Consider the following 14,972-nt stretch of genomic DNA (forward strand, 5'->3'; position numbering starts at 1 on the left):
GTGCTAGTAGATTTTATTGAATTGTGACGCTTCTTCATGCATCTAACACGACGAAAATTAAAAAAAAAATGTGCTGTTTGCAGTATGTTATTGAAACCATCAATATTATCTATGATCAACATAATAAGCGCTGCTATTGTGGTTTTACACTACATGAAATCAGGGAAATTTTTTTAACGTGAATACGTCTTACTTTAATATGAGGAGCCTTTTCAAAATTTACTCTGCCTAAGAATGGTCTACCCGGTCTACTTAATCGTGAATAAGCGAAATATGTTTGTGCTAAGTGTGATACTGGTTGTAGTCGTTTGATCACCTATACATCTATGCAATTTAAAAAAACTTTTAATCAGATTCATAGTAGATCCCATAGACAATAGGTATAGTAAAAGTGGCTATAATCATAACAATCCACTACAACTCTATCATGAATCTCATGAAATGCTTTTATTTTCAATATTACTTTAAGATTCGAGTTATCAATTTTAAACAGCCGGTGTTGAATAGTTGTTCGCACCGCACGCGAATAGTTCTTGGCTCCTGGAAATTTTATCTGGCTTCCTAGATTTTCATTGATTCAAGGCTTCAACCTTTTTCAAGGCTACCTGAATCACTAACAGTCTTTTTGAAGACTAACAATTAGTCAGCCTTTCTCAAGGCCATACAAAGAGTGATATTGTAATATAATCAGTCTTTCTCAAGACTAAAAAAATAAGCAGCCATTTTTAAGGCTAGCCATTCAAAGAATTATTCTTAGAATTAATCAGTCTTTATTAAGACTACCATAAAATCAGTTTTTATCAAGATTTATCCAAACTAGGAGTCTAATCGAAGACTAATTTAGCCTAGGTGATGATTTCCGACTTCAAAGCATTCCGTACTGAGCTTTCTACTTTTCTTCCGGAAGTAAAAGTCTCATTTCAAATATGACGAAGTGGAGAATGTCGAGTCTTGGTTGATGGATTGGAAGATTATGAACGTCTTATCCGATATTTGTCCGAGATACTTCATAAATTTTATTCATATGATATAAAATCAGACAGACCCTTCTAGACTGTCTTGAAAGGCTTATCAAATGATCAAAGTACTGATGAAATTAAAAATGAACTTGAAGAAGTGCTTAGTTTTGCACCTTCCCAAGTAATACTTATGAAAAAAAGAGCGAATGGTACTACTAAACCATGCTCTGGAATTTCCCATGAACTTCAAATAATACACTTCAATCGAAGTGATGTAAACAATTTGAAAACTTTAGAAAAAGTACGTTTCATTTTCCACACTAAAATTCATTGGTATTATTATAAACGGCATAATGGTATTGCAAACTTAACGCAATGTCGTCGTTGTCAAGGCTTCGGCCATGCTACCAAAAAATGTCATATGGATATACGGTGTTTGAATTGTGGTAAATCGCATTCGGAAGACGTCTGTCCAAGGAATGAAACCACTGATAAATTTTCATGTTCTAATTGCGACGGAAATCATGAATTAAATTGTTCGAAATGTCCTGTCAGAGAAAAAAAATTTAACGCTCGTTCGCTCAGACAACAAGTCGAACCAACGACCTTAAATTTACTGAATATACCTGAAAATCAAAACAACGAAACAAATGCCATGCCTAATTCTTCTAAGGCACTTATTTCTTCGAATGTAAAACAAAAAACAGGTACCCCTTCCAATTCGTCTTCTAACAAAAACAATTTATTGACAAGTAGATCGACCATGTCATCATCTTCTTCTAATGACAGTCGCGCTTTTGTAACAAGTAGACAACTATCACTTAATTCTTCTAATGTAAACAAACAAAAAACAGGAACGCCTTCCAGTTCGTCTTCTAACGAAAACAATATATTAATAGGTAGATCGGCCACGTCATCTTCTTCTAATGGCAGTTACCTACAAGATCAAGTTTTTCAAATGATCATCCGAATGAATTCCACTTCATCACTTTTTAAAGCATTTCAAGTTTAATGGCAATTTGCAAATAATATTATAATGAACCCTATTTTTCACCTGGAGCTGTTAGCGGAATATATTCAATAGTTGCACTATTTATGTATCATTTTATTCCACTATTTCACTGTCACGTTATTACACTTTCACAAAGTCACTATACTTTAATGAAGCATAACAAACGTTACAATATAAATTTGTAAAGTTTGTTATGCTTCATTAAAGTATAGTGACTTTGTGAAAGTGTAATAACGTGACAGTGAAATAGTGGAATTAAATGGTACATAAATAGTGCAACTATTGATTATAATGAATTTTAAATTTAACAGTGATGTTAAATAATTATTTGAATATTTTAAATTTTAATGCTCGATCTTTAAAATCGAGTGAAGATAAATTTTATAATTTTCTCAAAGTTCATAAAATTCATATTGCCATTGTGACAGAAACATGTCTTAAACCAAATGTCAAATTGGAAAGCAATCCACATAATGTGGTTCATCGATTTGACAGGTTTACTGAAATGGGTGGTGGAGTTGCCATTTTTGTTCAACGCAAATTAAATATCGAATTTTACCTTCTTTCAATACTAAAGTTATTGAAAGCTTGGGAATCGAAGTTGAAACCATTCATGGAATTTATTTCATCGCTGGAGCTTATTTGCCATTCCAATGCACCGGTGAACAAATAAATTTCTTCAAAGGCGATTTGCAAAAACTCACCCAAGAAGCACATGTAACTTGTTCATAAAAAATAAAATAAACCAGATGCTGCATAATGTTCGCATGACAAACACAACGAAATTGACATCTCATCACAGTAAGTTACAATAAGTTCCAACGTAACTTTTCGGTAATCTAACTCTTACGGTGTGCTCGTATTGACTGTTTTAGTTTCCAACTGGTCACCGTAACAAAATGTGACAATGAAAAAGTGACACACTACAAGACAAAGTTATGTAATGATTACATATCGATTACCGTATTTGTTGTGATGCAACAAAGAAATACAATTAAAGTGTCGATTGAAAGCTTCCATACATTATGCCGGACAATAATATGTTACTATAATAATTGTGACTGATGTGCGCGCTGAATCAAATCAAATATTCGTTACTGAGAATTTGTTTGGCAACCCTTGGTAAGTCGCACAAGCTCCGCCTCTTACGCTTTTCAGGTTACATAGCAGTTATAATGCACGTTTGAAAGTCTTCTACTTGTTCCATGAGTTTGTATCATAGAAGTTACTGTCATTGAAGTGTAATAAAGTGTGCTACTTGGGCACAAGATATCGACCGAAATTTTTCGTAATAGGGAACTTAAATGCAAAGCATGTCCAGTGGAATTGTAGGCAAAATTAGAGTAATGGTAAAAAAACTTCATAATCAACTCTCAGCTGGTTACTTCACAGTTCTTCATCTCAGTAATCCGACTTGCTTCTCTTCCGTGAAAAAAACCGTCTACAATTGATCTGGTTCTAACAGATCAAAGTCACATTTGTAGTGAACCGATTACACATGCTGACTTTGACTCAGATCATCTTCCTGTAACATTCAGACTTTCCAACGAAGCTATAATTAATCCAATTAGTTCTATATTCAACTATCATAGAGCCAATTGGTTGGATTACAGATCTCACATTGAAAATCATGTGGATCATGAAACTATTTTAGAAAATTTTGCGGACATCGACACAGCAGTAGATAATTTGAATCATAACAATATCGAAGCTAGAAATCTTTCAGTTCCCAAAGCTCAAAATAAATTAAATTCTCCTATCATCGATGACAATCTTCAACTGCTCATTCGGTTAGAGAATGTTCGTCGACGACAATATCAACGTTCTCGTGATCCTGCTATGAAAAACGTAGTTAAGGATTTACGAAAAGAAATTAAACATAGTTTTACTCTTTTGCGAAAAGAAAATTTCGTTGAACAAATTGAACCAAATTCTAAACCATTCTGGAAACTTTCTAAGGTTCTTAAGAAACCTCAGAAACCAATTCCTGCTCTCAAGGAAGGAAATCAAATACTTCTTACAAAAGGCGGAAAAACTCAAAAACTTTCTCAGTAACTCGAGAGTGTCCACAATTTTAATTTGAACGTTGTGAGTCCTATTGAAAATGAAGTCTCACTGAAATATGATCATGTTTCAACTAAAGTGTTATTACCAAATGACATTATTGAGACGAATTTTGATGATATTAAGTCAATTACTAGGAAACTAAAAAACATGAGACTTCTGATAATGATGGAATTTTTAATATTCTTATTAAAAATCTTCCCGATATTGCCTTGAGATTCTTGGTTAAAATTTTCAACAAGTGTTTTTCATTAGCCCACTTCGCAAAAGATGGAAAAACGCTAAAGTAATTCCTATCCTCAAACCTGATAAGAACCCAGCAGAAACATCAAGTTATCGACTAATTAGCTTACTTTCTTCTATCAGTGAACATTTTGAAAAAATTATATTGTTGAGAATGAAGTCTCATATAAATGAGAATTCATTTTTATTACCAGAGCAGTTTGGATTTCGTCATGAACATTCAACTACTCATCAACTTGTAAGAGTAACGAACATGATAAAAGCAAATAAATCTTCTGGGTTATCCACTGGAGTTCTCTTCTAGACATAGAAAAAGCATTCGACATTGTTTGGCACAAAGGTTTAATTGCAAAAATGTCTGATTTACAGTTTCCTATTTATTTGATCAAAATGATTAAAAATTATTTAATTGATCGTACTCTTCAGGTTAGCTATCAGAATTGTAAATCTGAATTGCTACCCGTACGAGCATGTGTTCCGCAGGGTTCGAGCGTAGCTCCAATCTCGTATAATATTTTCACTTCTGATCTTCCAAATCTACCCGCTGGTTGTCAGAAATCGCTATTCTGTGACGACACAAGTGTGTTAGCCACAGGTAGAAATCTGAGAGTGATCTGCAGTCACCTACAAGAAGCTTAAATATTTTCAGTGATTATCTGTCAAAATGGAAAATTAAACCAAATACAGCAAAAACGCAATTAATTATCTTTCCTCATAAGCCAAGAGCTTCTTTTCTTAACAATAATCACATTATCAAATTGAATGTCTTGGAATTGACATGGTCTGATTAAGCAAAATATTTAGGCTTAACGTATGACAAAAATCTCACTTTCAAGGATCACATTGAAGGAATCCAGACAAAGTATAATAAATATAATAAATGTATAAATTCTAAGCTCAGTCTGAAGAACAAATTATTAATTTATAAACAAATTTTCAGACCAGCCATGCTTTATGCAGTACCAATTTGGTCAAGTTGTTGTTCCACTACGCATTGAGCCGCCAACCCGGGACAAAACGCTTCAAAGGATTCAGAATAAAATTTTGAAAATGATTTTGAAGCGTCCTTCCTGGTTTAGTACAAATGAGATACACAGACTCACAAATCTAGAATCATTAGATGTAATGTCACATAATATTATAAGCAAATTCCGACAAAAGTCGATGCAATCTTCAATTGTATTGATTCGCTCTCTGTATTAGTTAGTAAGATAGTATATTATAAGTTCCTTTTCCCCTTTACACAATACAAGTAGGTTTACAATTTTCCCTACACAAATTTCACAGAATTGCGGAAGCAAATGATGTCTTCATGGTAATAACCAAATCATATATATATAACAGGGCTGAAAAGTCACCACTTGTGGCTGAACACCCAATTTAAATCTTAATAATTTAATTTTAACTCATATTCCAATAAACAGTTATTTAAAAAAAAAGTTCAAACATCCCAAACCAGACAGATGCTTATAAATTTTGTTTATTGTATTCTTTGTATTTTTAATTTATTACTTATACATTGCTATATGTTTCAGATACATTAGCTATAAAATTTTTACACTTCCTAAAAGCTATCCCTTAAAATACAATAACATGAATATCATGCGTTTTAAATTGAAAATATTCGTTTTAGTTTAACTTTTTTTTACATTCACTGTGCAAACCGACTTTTGAACCGAGGCCCGGATAGACGAATGTCATATCGATTCAACTCGATGAACTGAGCAAATGTCTCTGTGTGTATGTGTGTGTGTGTGTGTGTGTGTGTGTGTGTGTGTGTGTGTGTGTGTGTGTGTGTGTGTGTGTGTGTGTGTGTGTGTGTGTGTGTGTGTGTGTGTGTGTGTGTGTGTGTGTGTGTGTGAGTGTGTGTATGTGACAAATAATGTCACTCGAATTTCTCAGAGATGGCTGAACCGATTCTCACAAACTCCTATTCAAATGAAAGGTCTTATGGGGGGGGGTATGCATAAAATATTAAAATAATGTCACTCACTTTTCTCAGAAATGGCTTAACCAACTTTCACAAAACTTAGATTCAAACGAAAGGTGTTGTGGCCCCATAGTTTGCTATTAAATTTTATCTTTATTTGACATCCGATTCCGGAATTACAAGGCAATATGTGGAAATCTATGAGAAAAGGCGCACTCAATTCTCTCGTGAATCTCTTAACCGATTTTTTACAAACTAAGATGCAAATAAAATGTCTAGAAATTCTTTAAAAAGTCTCCAAAAAATTGGGCCAGATCCGACTTTTGGTTCCGGTATTACTGCGCGATAAGTGTTAAAATTTCAGTTTCATGAGAATATTTTCAAAAGTGATTCCATAATTATAGGGAAATGAGTAGAAAAACTTTCAAACTGTCATACAAAAAGATGCAATATCGGTACGCATCGGCACGTGCTAAAATTTTCTCAAGTTTTAGAATTTAGAATTTTTCGTAGGGCCGAGTGCCATAGTTTATCTGTACTTGTGTGTGTGTTGTTAACAAAGAGGTAAAGTTTTCAGAGATGACTGTTCCGATTTTGATCAAACTAGTCGCAAATGAAAGGACTCCTCGTCCACTAGAATGTTTCCGGGATCTGATGTGAACGGATTTCGAATAAATGTTTTAAGAGTTTTTATCTTTTTGCGATTGTGTGAAAATAAAACCTGTTTTCGTGTAATGTTGCCCTTCCCATGTAACTCATGTTTTCATATATATTTTTAAATGACTCTTAAACAAATTATTTGAATCTTGAATAAGAACAACAAAATTCAGACCCTCTTAGAAGCATTTTAATTGCTTTCATGCCTACAGTAAAAACATATTTGAAGCAGTTGACTGCAAATTGGCCCCTTCTTTCAGCGATTGTATCTTTCGATGGCTAAATCATCCACCGAGGTCACGGATCTAATCACTGTTTTACAGTGGAATTGTAGAAGTATTATCCCAAAAATAGATTCATTTAAATTTCTAGTAAATAATCTGAAATGTGACGCATTTGCATTGTGCGAAACTTGGTTAACTTCTGAAATACCCTTAAACTCCCACGATTTTAACATTATTCGCCTGGATCGAGATGATCCCTACGGAGGAGTACTTTTAGGGATCAAAAAGTGCTATTCTTTTTATCGAATTAACCTCACCTCGATACCAGGTATTGAAGTTGTCGCATGTCATGTTACAATCAAAGGTAAGGACCTTTGTATTGCTTCCATTTACATTCCCCCAAGAGCCTCGGTTGGGCATCGGCGACTCAGTGATATCATTGAGCTCCTTCCCGCACCGACGTTGGTTTTGGGAGACTTTAACTCACACGGTACGGGATGGGGCTGTCTTCACGATGATAACAGATCAGCTATGATCCATGATATCTGCGATAACTTCAATATGACAATATTTAATACGGGAGAAATGACACGGATTCCTGCACCACCAGCAAGACCAAGTGCGCTGGATTTATCCCTTTGCTCGACATCGCTACGGTTGGATTGCACGTGGGAGGTAATTCCTGATCCCCACGGTAGCGATCACCTACCGATCGTAATATCAATCACCAGCGGCTCAAAACCATCGAAGACAATCAATGTTTCGTACGACCTCACACGAAATATTGATTGGAATAGCTATGCGACCTCGATATCTGAGAAACTTGAAAGAACTCAACAACTTCCTCCGGAGGAAGAGTACACGTTTTTGGCTGGCTTGATTCTCGACACCGCGACTCAAGCTCAGACGAAACGTGTACCCGGCGCGAAAACTAACATCCGTCCTCCCAACCCGTGGTGGGACAAAGAGTGCACAAATTTAAACGCGGAGAGAGCCTCCGCGTATAAAATATTCAGAAAAAATGGAACACCTGATAATTACCGGAATTACGCGGCGTTAGACGTTAAAACTAAGAACTTGATTAGAGCCAAGAAACGCGGTTACTGGCGTCGGTTTATAGACGGCTTAACGAAAGAAACATCTATGAGCACTCTTTGGAACACAGCCCGACGAATGCGCAATCATAACACCACGAATGAAAGCGAGGAATATTCCAACCGCTGGATATTCGATTTCGCTAAAAAAGTATGCCCAGACTCTGTACCGGAACAGAAGATCACCCGCGCCGCGACACCAAACACAAACGAAACACCGTTTTCGATGGTAGAGCTCTCACTTGCACTCTTGTCATGTAACAATAAAGCCCCGGGATTAGACAGAATAAAATTCAACTTGTTGAAAAATCTGCCTGACCCCGCCAAAAGGCGCTTGTTGAGTTTATTCAATAAGTTCCTTGAGGGCAACATTGTTCCACATGACTGGAGACAAGTGAAAGTGATCGCCATTCAAAAACCAGGAAAATCAGCCACCGATCACAATTCGTATCGGCCGATTGCTATGCTTTCCTGTATCCGGAAATTGTTCGAAAAAATGATTCTCTTCCGTCTAGACAATTGGGTCGAAACTAATGGCTTACTTTCAGATACACAATTTGGTTTCCGCAGAGGCAAAGGAACGAACGATTGTTTGGCGTTGCTCTCAACCGAAATTCAAATGGCATTTGCTCGTAAGGAACAAATGGCGTCAGTTTTCCTAGACATCAAGGGGGCTTTTGACTCAGTTTCCATAAACATCCTATCTGAGAAGCTGCATCAGCATGGTCTTTCGCCAGTTTTGAACAACTTTTTACATAATCTATTGTCTGAGAAACATATGTATTTCGCGCATGGTGATTTGTCGACAATACGATTCAGTTACATGGGTCTTCCTCAGGGCTCATGCTTAAGCCCCCTTTTATACAATTTTTACGTAAACGACATCGATAAATGTATCAACACATCTTGCACGCTAAGACAACTTGCCGATGACAGCGTTGTGTCTATTATAGGACCCAAAGCTGGCGATCTGCAAGGGCCGTTACAAGATACTCTTGCCAACTTATCCACATGGGCTCTTCAAATGGGTATCGAGTTCTCTACGGAGAAAACTGAGCTGGTTGTATTTTCAAGGAAGCGAGAACCAGCACAACTACAGCTTCAACTAGGGGGTGAAACCATAGCTCAGGTCTTCACATTTAAATATCTCGGGGTCTGGTTCGACTCCAAAGGCACATGGGGATGTCACATTAGGTATATGAAACGAAAATGCCAACAAAGAATCAACTTTCTTCGTACAATAACCGGATCGTGGTGGGGTGCCCATCCAGGAGACCTGATCAGGCTGTACCAAACAACGATATTGTCCGTGATGGAATACGGATGCTTTTGCTTCCGATCCGCGGCGAACACTCATTTCATCAAGCTGGAAAGAATTCAGTATCGTTGTTTGCGTATTGCCTTGGGTTGCATGCAATCGACTCATACGATGAGCCTCGAAGTGCTGGCGGGTGTTCTCCCATTGAAAAACCGGTTCTGGGATCTCTCATATCGTTTGCTCATTCGATGCGACATTTTGAATCCTCTGGTGATTGAAAATTTCGAAAGGTTAGTTGAGCTTAATTCTCAAACCCGTTTTATGTCCTTGTATTTTGATTACATGGCTCAGAATATTAATCCTTCTTCGTTTGTTTCCAACCGTGCTCATTTCTTGGATACTTCTGATTCTACTGTGTTTTTCGATACTTCCATGAGAGAAGAGATTCGTGGAATTCCGGATCACGTGCGCCCTCAAGTGGCCCCAAATATTTTTTATAATAAATTTAAAACAGTCAACTGTGAAAAGGTGTTTTACACTGACGGATCAAACATCAACGAGTCCACAGGCTTCGGTATCTTCAATCAAAACATCACCGCTTCTTACAAACTCAGTGATCCGGCTTCAGTTTACGTCGCAGAATTAGCTGCTATTCAGTACACCCTTGAGATCATTGAAACCTTGCCCAAAGACCATTACTTCATTGTCACGGACAGTCTAAGCTCAATAGAAGCTCTCCGGGCAATGAAGCCAGGAAAGTACCCCCCTTATTTTCTGGGGAAAATACGGGAACACTTGAGAACTTTATCTGAACGGTCTTATTCAATATCGTTAGTCTGGGTCCCTTCGCATTGTTCCATTCCGGGAAATGAAAAGGCAGACTCATTGGCTAAGGTGGGCGCATTAGAAGGTGATATTTATGAAAGACCAATCTGCTTCAATGAATTTTTCAGTATTTCTCGTCAGAAAACTCTCGAAAGTTGGCAAACTTCATGGACGAATGACGAACTGGGACGATGGCTACACTCCATTATCCCTAAGGTATCGACGAAACCTTGGTTCAAGGGGATGAACGTGAGTCGTGATTTCATTCGCGTTATGTCACGGCTCATGTCAAATCACTATACATTCAACGCACATCTCCGGCGTATCGGGATCGTGGAGAACGGGCTCTGCACCTGTGGCGACGGTTATCAGGACATCGAGCATGTCGTGTGGTCGTGCGTAGAGTATCGCGACGCCAGGTCGAAGCTACTGGAATCCCTCAGGGCCCGAGGTAGACCGCCTGAAGTTCCGGTTCGGGATGTGTTGGCGAGTCGGGATAGCTCATATATGCTTCTGATATACGAGTTTCTCAAACACATTAATATACAAGTGTAATCTGTTACATCTGGCTTAGAAAGTTCCTCCTATTTATCGACGTTGTTTCAACTGTGGCTAAGAATAATCTTCACCTGCAGGTTCGACACTAACTTCCGCCGATTATCCCGATTCCTCATCTGTCTACCATCTTCATCGGAACTAACAAGATCTTTGTGCTGTCACTAACCTTTTCGCTTCCCCCCTCCCCGTCTCTTCACCATCTCGATGTCAACTAATTAGATCTCTGTCGTTTTAGTCAATTCATTCCCATATCCCCTTTTAACTCCGTTTTCCGCAATATTTACTTCGCTATTTTTTTTTCTCATTTTCTTCTGTAACAACACCATCATCGCCCACGGAAACTTACCAACAGCATGCGGGCCACCCGCCGGGTATTCGTAACCTGGGGGTGTTTCCCGCGGACCCACACGGACCGAAGAATGCGGCCAACATGAACATTCACCAACGCCATATGGAAGACTCTCATGAAATATTCAATTCACCGGCCACTGCCGATCACCAGCTGAAGGCTGGATCTGCCAAAGTCAACCATTGCGACCCAAATATGACATTACTCAATGATACAACCCTAGTTTTAAGTTAGTCGTAAATTAAAATTAGTAAAAGCCCTTGGCATCTTAGAGCTTAAGCAGTGTGCCTTAAACATTATATTCTTGAATAAAAAAAAAAAAAAAAGAACAACAAAAATGTTTCAGCATACACTAGCATAACCACTCAATGTATAAAAAGTTTTAAATCAGGTTTGTAGCTTTATTTCTTCTTTTTTTGCTTAAACGATCCACATGTCGGTATAAATTTTTATACTGCACCCTGTTGTTCCGGAACCGAAAATCACATCCGAACAAAAGTCTATGAGAACATTATACCTTTCATTTGAGTCTGGATTTGTGAAAGCCGTCTCTGAGAAAATTAAGAGATTTCCGTTTTTGAGTTTTTGACCTCTATTTTTGGTACTTCCAGAACCTGAAACTGAAAACCGGCATAGCTGAAATCGAATTGCAACTAACACAACCTACAAATTGAAACAATTTTGACCCAAATTTAGAAGATTTTTTTCTTATTTTGCATCATCGCTTTAAATGACGGGTTGAATATTTCATACACACTTAACCCTATAATTTCTGAACTAGATTACATACATACTTTTGGGAATATTATACTATTCATTTGAATATTAGTTTGAGAAAATCGATCCAGCCGTTTTAGAGAATTTAAAAACCTGTTTAATTGAACAAATTGTACGGCTAGTTTAAGGTATATAACTAAATTTGTTTATGGCATATATTAAAACACACTCCCGAAAAATTAATTTGCATACTTATCAGCCTGTAGTTCCGGAACCGGAAGTCGTATCCGGATGAAACCCGATAGGGTTGTATGTAATCTTAAAACTAAAATGTAAAAATTAGAAAAGCGGTTTCTGGGAAAACCGAGTGCACTCATTTTATTTATTTTGCACATTTTACCCCGTATCTCCGAAACAAGAAGTCGGATCTATATGAAAATCAATAGCAGGCTGTAAGACTATATGGTCTGTAATTAGAATCTAGGTTGAAGAAAATTGGTTTAGCGCTCTCTGAGAAAATCGAGTGCACATTTTCGTTACATATACACATACATGCATATCCACATACATACACACAAAGTCAAATGGTATATGACTATATGAGTCAAATGGCTCTCGGCTCAAAAGAAAGTTTTCAAAGTGATTCTACATGAGAAAGACAAGAAGTAATTTTTTTCTTCGCGTGCAAGCAATGTGTGCCTTAGTCTGCTTAGATTTTGTAAGTATATTTCTCAGCGCACGATTTTAAAACAATCAGACTATTATTCTATTATTATTGTGCTCGAATTCATTATCTTTCATTGTCTATTATTGTACTACTTATCTCGCAATTATCAATAAATGGTTCAATATTATATCAAGTACCATAGATAAAAGTTATTCAGAATGAATCCAAAGTTTATGCTCATGCGTACCTCTACTCACATACATTGTTTCGAGACAGAGGTCCATGTAGACGCGAAGCAGTCCATGTAGACACCGAATAATCTCGATTGTTTAAAACAACAATTTGATCAGATGTCTATCAAACCAAAAAAAAACTAATTGTTTTAAACCGGGAAATCTTGTATTCAAGCCTAAATCTCCTTACTGTAAACTAGAGCTTGATTGGTTAGCACGAATGCTGATTGTTTGAAGCAAACACTGACTGAATGAAACCAGATTTGTTATACTTTATATATCAACTAAAACAATCTTTGGAACTACCCAGAAATTACTGATTTTTACAATATCTTTTTTCAATCGGTATTCGCAGGCTTCCAAAAAGGAATAATTGGAGTAGATAAGGTTTATGGTTGAGGAAAGCTGGGGTGGAATATATTGTTGATTTATTCCATTTCGTTTGAATTATCCTTGGTTATAAGTAAATAATATTTTACATGAAAATTCTGCAGTCCCGGGTTATATTATTAGACTCATGTGGAAAAATTAATATTTCTCTAAAATATGAATTGTAACTTCCAACGGTGAAAAAATGATTTAGAAATCGTGGTACACAGTCACTGCTTGAAACGGCTATCTACGTATTTAGAAAAGAACACAGGCCCCGTTCTTGACAGGTTAGGAGATTTTTCCAAGTATCAATTTTATAGAGGATGTTTGGGACTTTTAAATTGTGAAGTTTCTAAGCATGCTCCAACAACCAAGCAGGATCTGATTCGTGTACACAATGAAACCGGGAAAACATTACAACATTAATGTCATCGTAATCAGTATTGTCCCCTACACAACTCAGTAATTTTTTGCTCTCGTGTGTTCCGCCTTATATTTCCACCGTTACAATTCAGCAAACGCAGCATTGAAGGTTTGCAAAATTGTCACAATCAATCAACAAGTACGTGCGATTATCGACATTCAGAAGTGTGAACCAAGCATGTCAATTTTATTCGAATTCACAATTCACTTCATCCGGTTATGTCTTTGACATTACCCACCCGCATTTTATCAGCTCTACTGATTTTCAAACTTCTTGATCATCAAATATTTTCATTAAGAATTCATTAAATAGTTTGTTAGTTGTGGTTTGATTGATTAAATTAATATTAAAATGGAAATATGGAAATGGAAATGTCGTTACACTCTTGATCAATGATTAAAATATTCAATTTTGGAATATGAACTCTCATATCTGCTACATTTATTCTCAACATGCTCATTGCTCACATAATTATTTCACTCCAATTTTTCATTATCTGCGCTCGGAATTTCCCGCAATTTCACTTACACATTCGTCTCCGGTTTGGTTCCGCAGCAGCGCTATCGGAATCAGTTTATATGCACATCAAATTTTCCGCACCAGTGCACAGTTTTAATCCTTTAATCCTTTTTTAATTTAAATTTTCTCTCGCCGACACATGAACACTCGAATAGCGCAGCCAAATCCGTGCTTCACCGAACTTTTCAATTACTGTAAAAATTCCAACGCAGCTTGCTTCCATTTAGGGCCAAAAATCAACGCCAGCTGGGATTAACACTTCATATTCAAGCCAGAACTTTGATACACTGGTCTTTACTTCTCTTTTGGGCTCTTTCACACAACGTAATTCACAGCATTGTACCGCTTTGTAAGCTCAAACAATTTTTGTTTGCGAAAAAATAAAACATTCCCGCTATCAGTACTTCACCCGTGCTGAAATCCACCTGAACAAAACACACCCCACACGAATTCCGAAAATGCTAGTTGATCCGATGGTATTGTCAGAAAAAATCCTTGCCGGTATCAATTTCCGCACAATGACCACTTAAACCACGCACTGAACTATCCTTCAGGGTATGGACAATATCCTAAAACATGTAGCTAGGTGCCAACGTAACAACGGCTAGCACCACCATCGAATGAGCTCCAATACGTAACACGTTCCAACTGCTACTGAGCGCAAAAACATCGAGTTCCAAAAGTAAAAAGGATATCTAACGCAACACATTTTTCCGGGAAGCCACACCATCCCAAAGAGGAGAAAAAAGTAATGTTGCATCATTCCCATCATCGTCATCATCATCATCATCATCAATATTCATTCAAAGAAAGTGAGAGAGAGAGAGAATCCAAAAGAATCCCTGCTGGTCGGAAAACTCTCTTAGT

The 14,972-nt window shown here is 37.0% G+C and overlaps 1 protein-coding gene across 10 annotated transcripts in view; it reads right to left on the reverse strand.

Moving 5' to 3' along the window:
• The window catches only part of LOC131439477 (protein amalgam-like), a 125,077-nt gene extending 110,311 nt beyond the window's left edge, over nt 1-14,766 (reverse strand). For 8 of the 10 annotated variants that reach the window (XM_058610527.1, XM_058610526.1, XM_058610529.1 and 5 more), the window contains exon 1: nt 14,054-14,766. The gene's annotated coding sequence lies outside the window, so the exon portion shown is untranslated. The remainder of the gene's footprint in view (nt 1-14,053) is intronic. The other 2 variants (XM_058610520.1, XM_058610522.1) reach the window with 1 other exon arrangement.
• Nucleotides 14,767-14,972: the final 206 nt, after the last annotated feature.

The sequence above is a fragment of the Malaya genurostris genome, chromosome 3 (genome assembly GCF_030247185.1).
Source record: "Malaya genurostris strain Urasoe2022 chromosome 3, Malgen_1.1, whole genome shotgun sequence".
Lineage (NCBI taxonomy): Eukaryota > Metazoa > Arthropoda > Insecta > Diptera > Culicidae > Malaya > Malaya genurostris.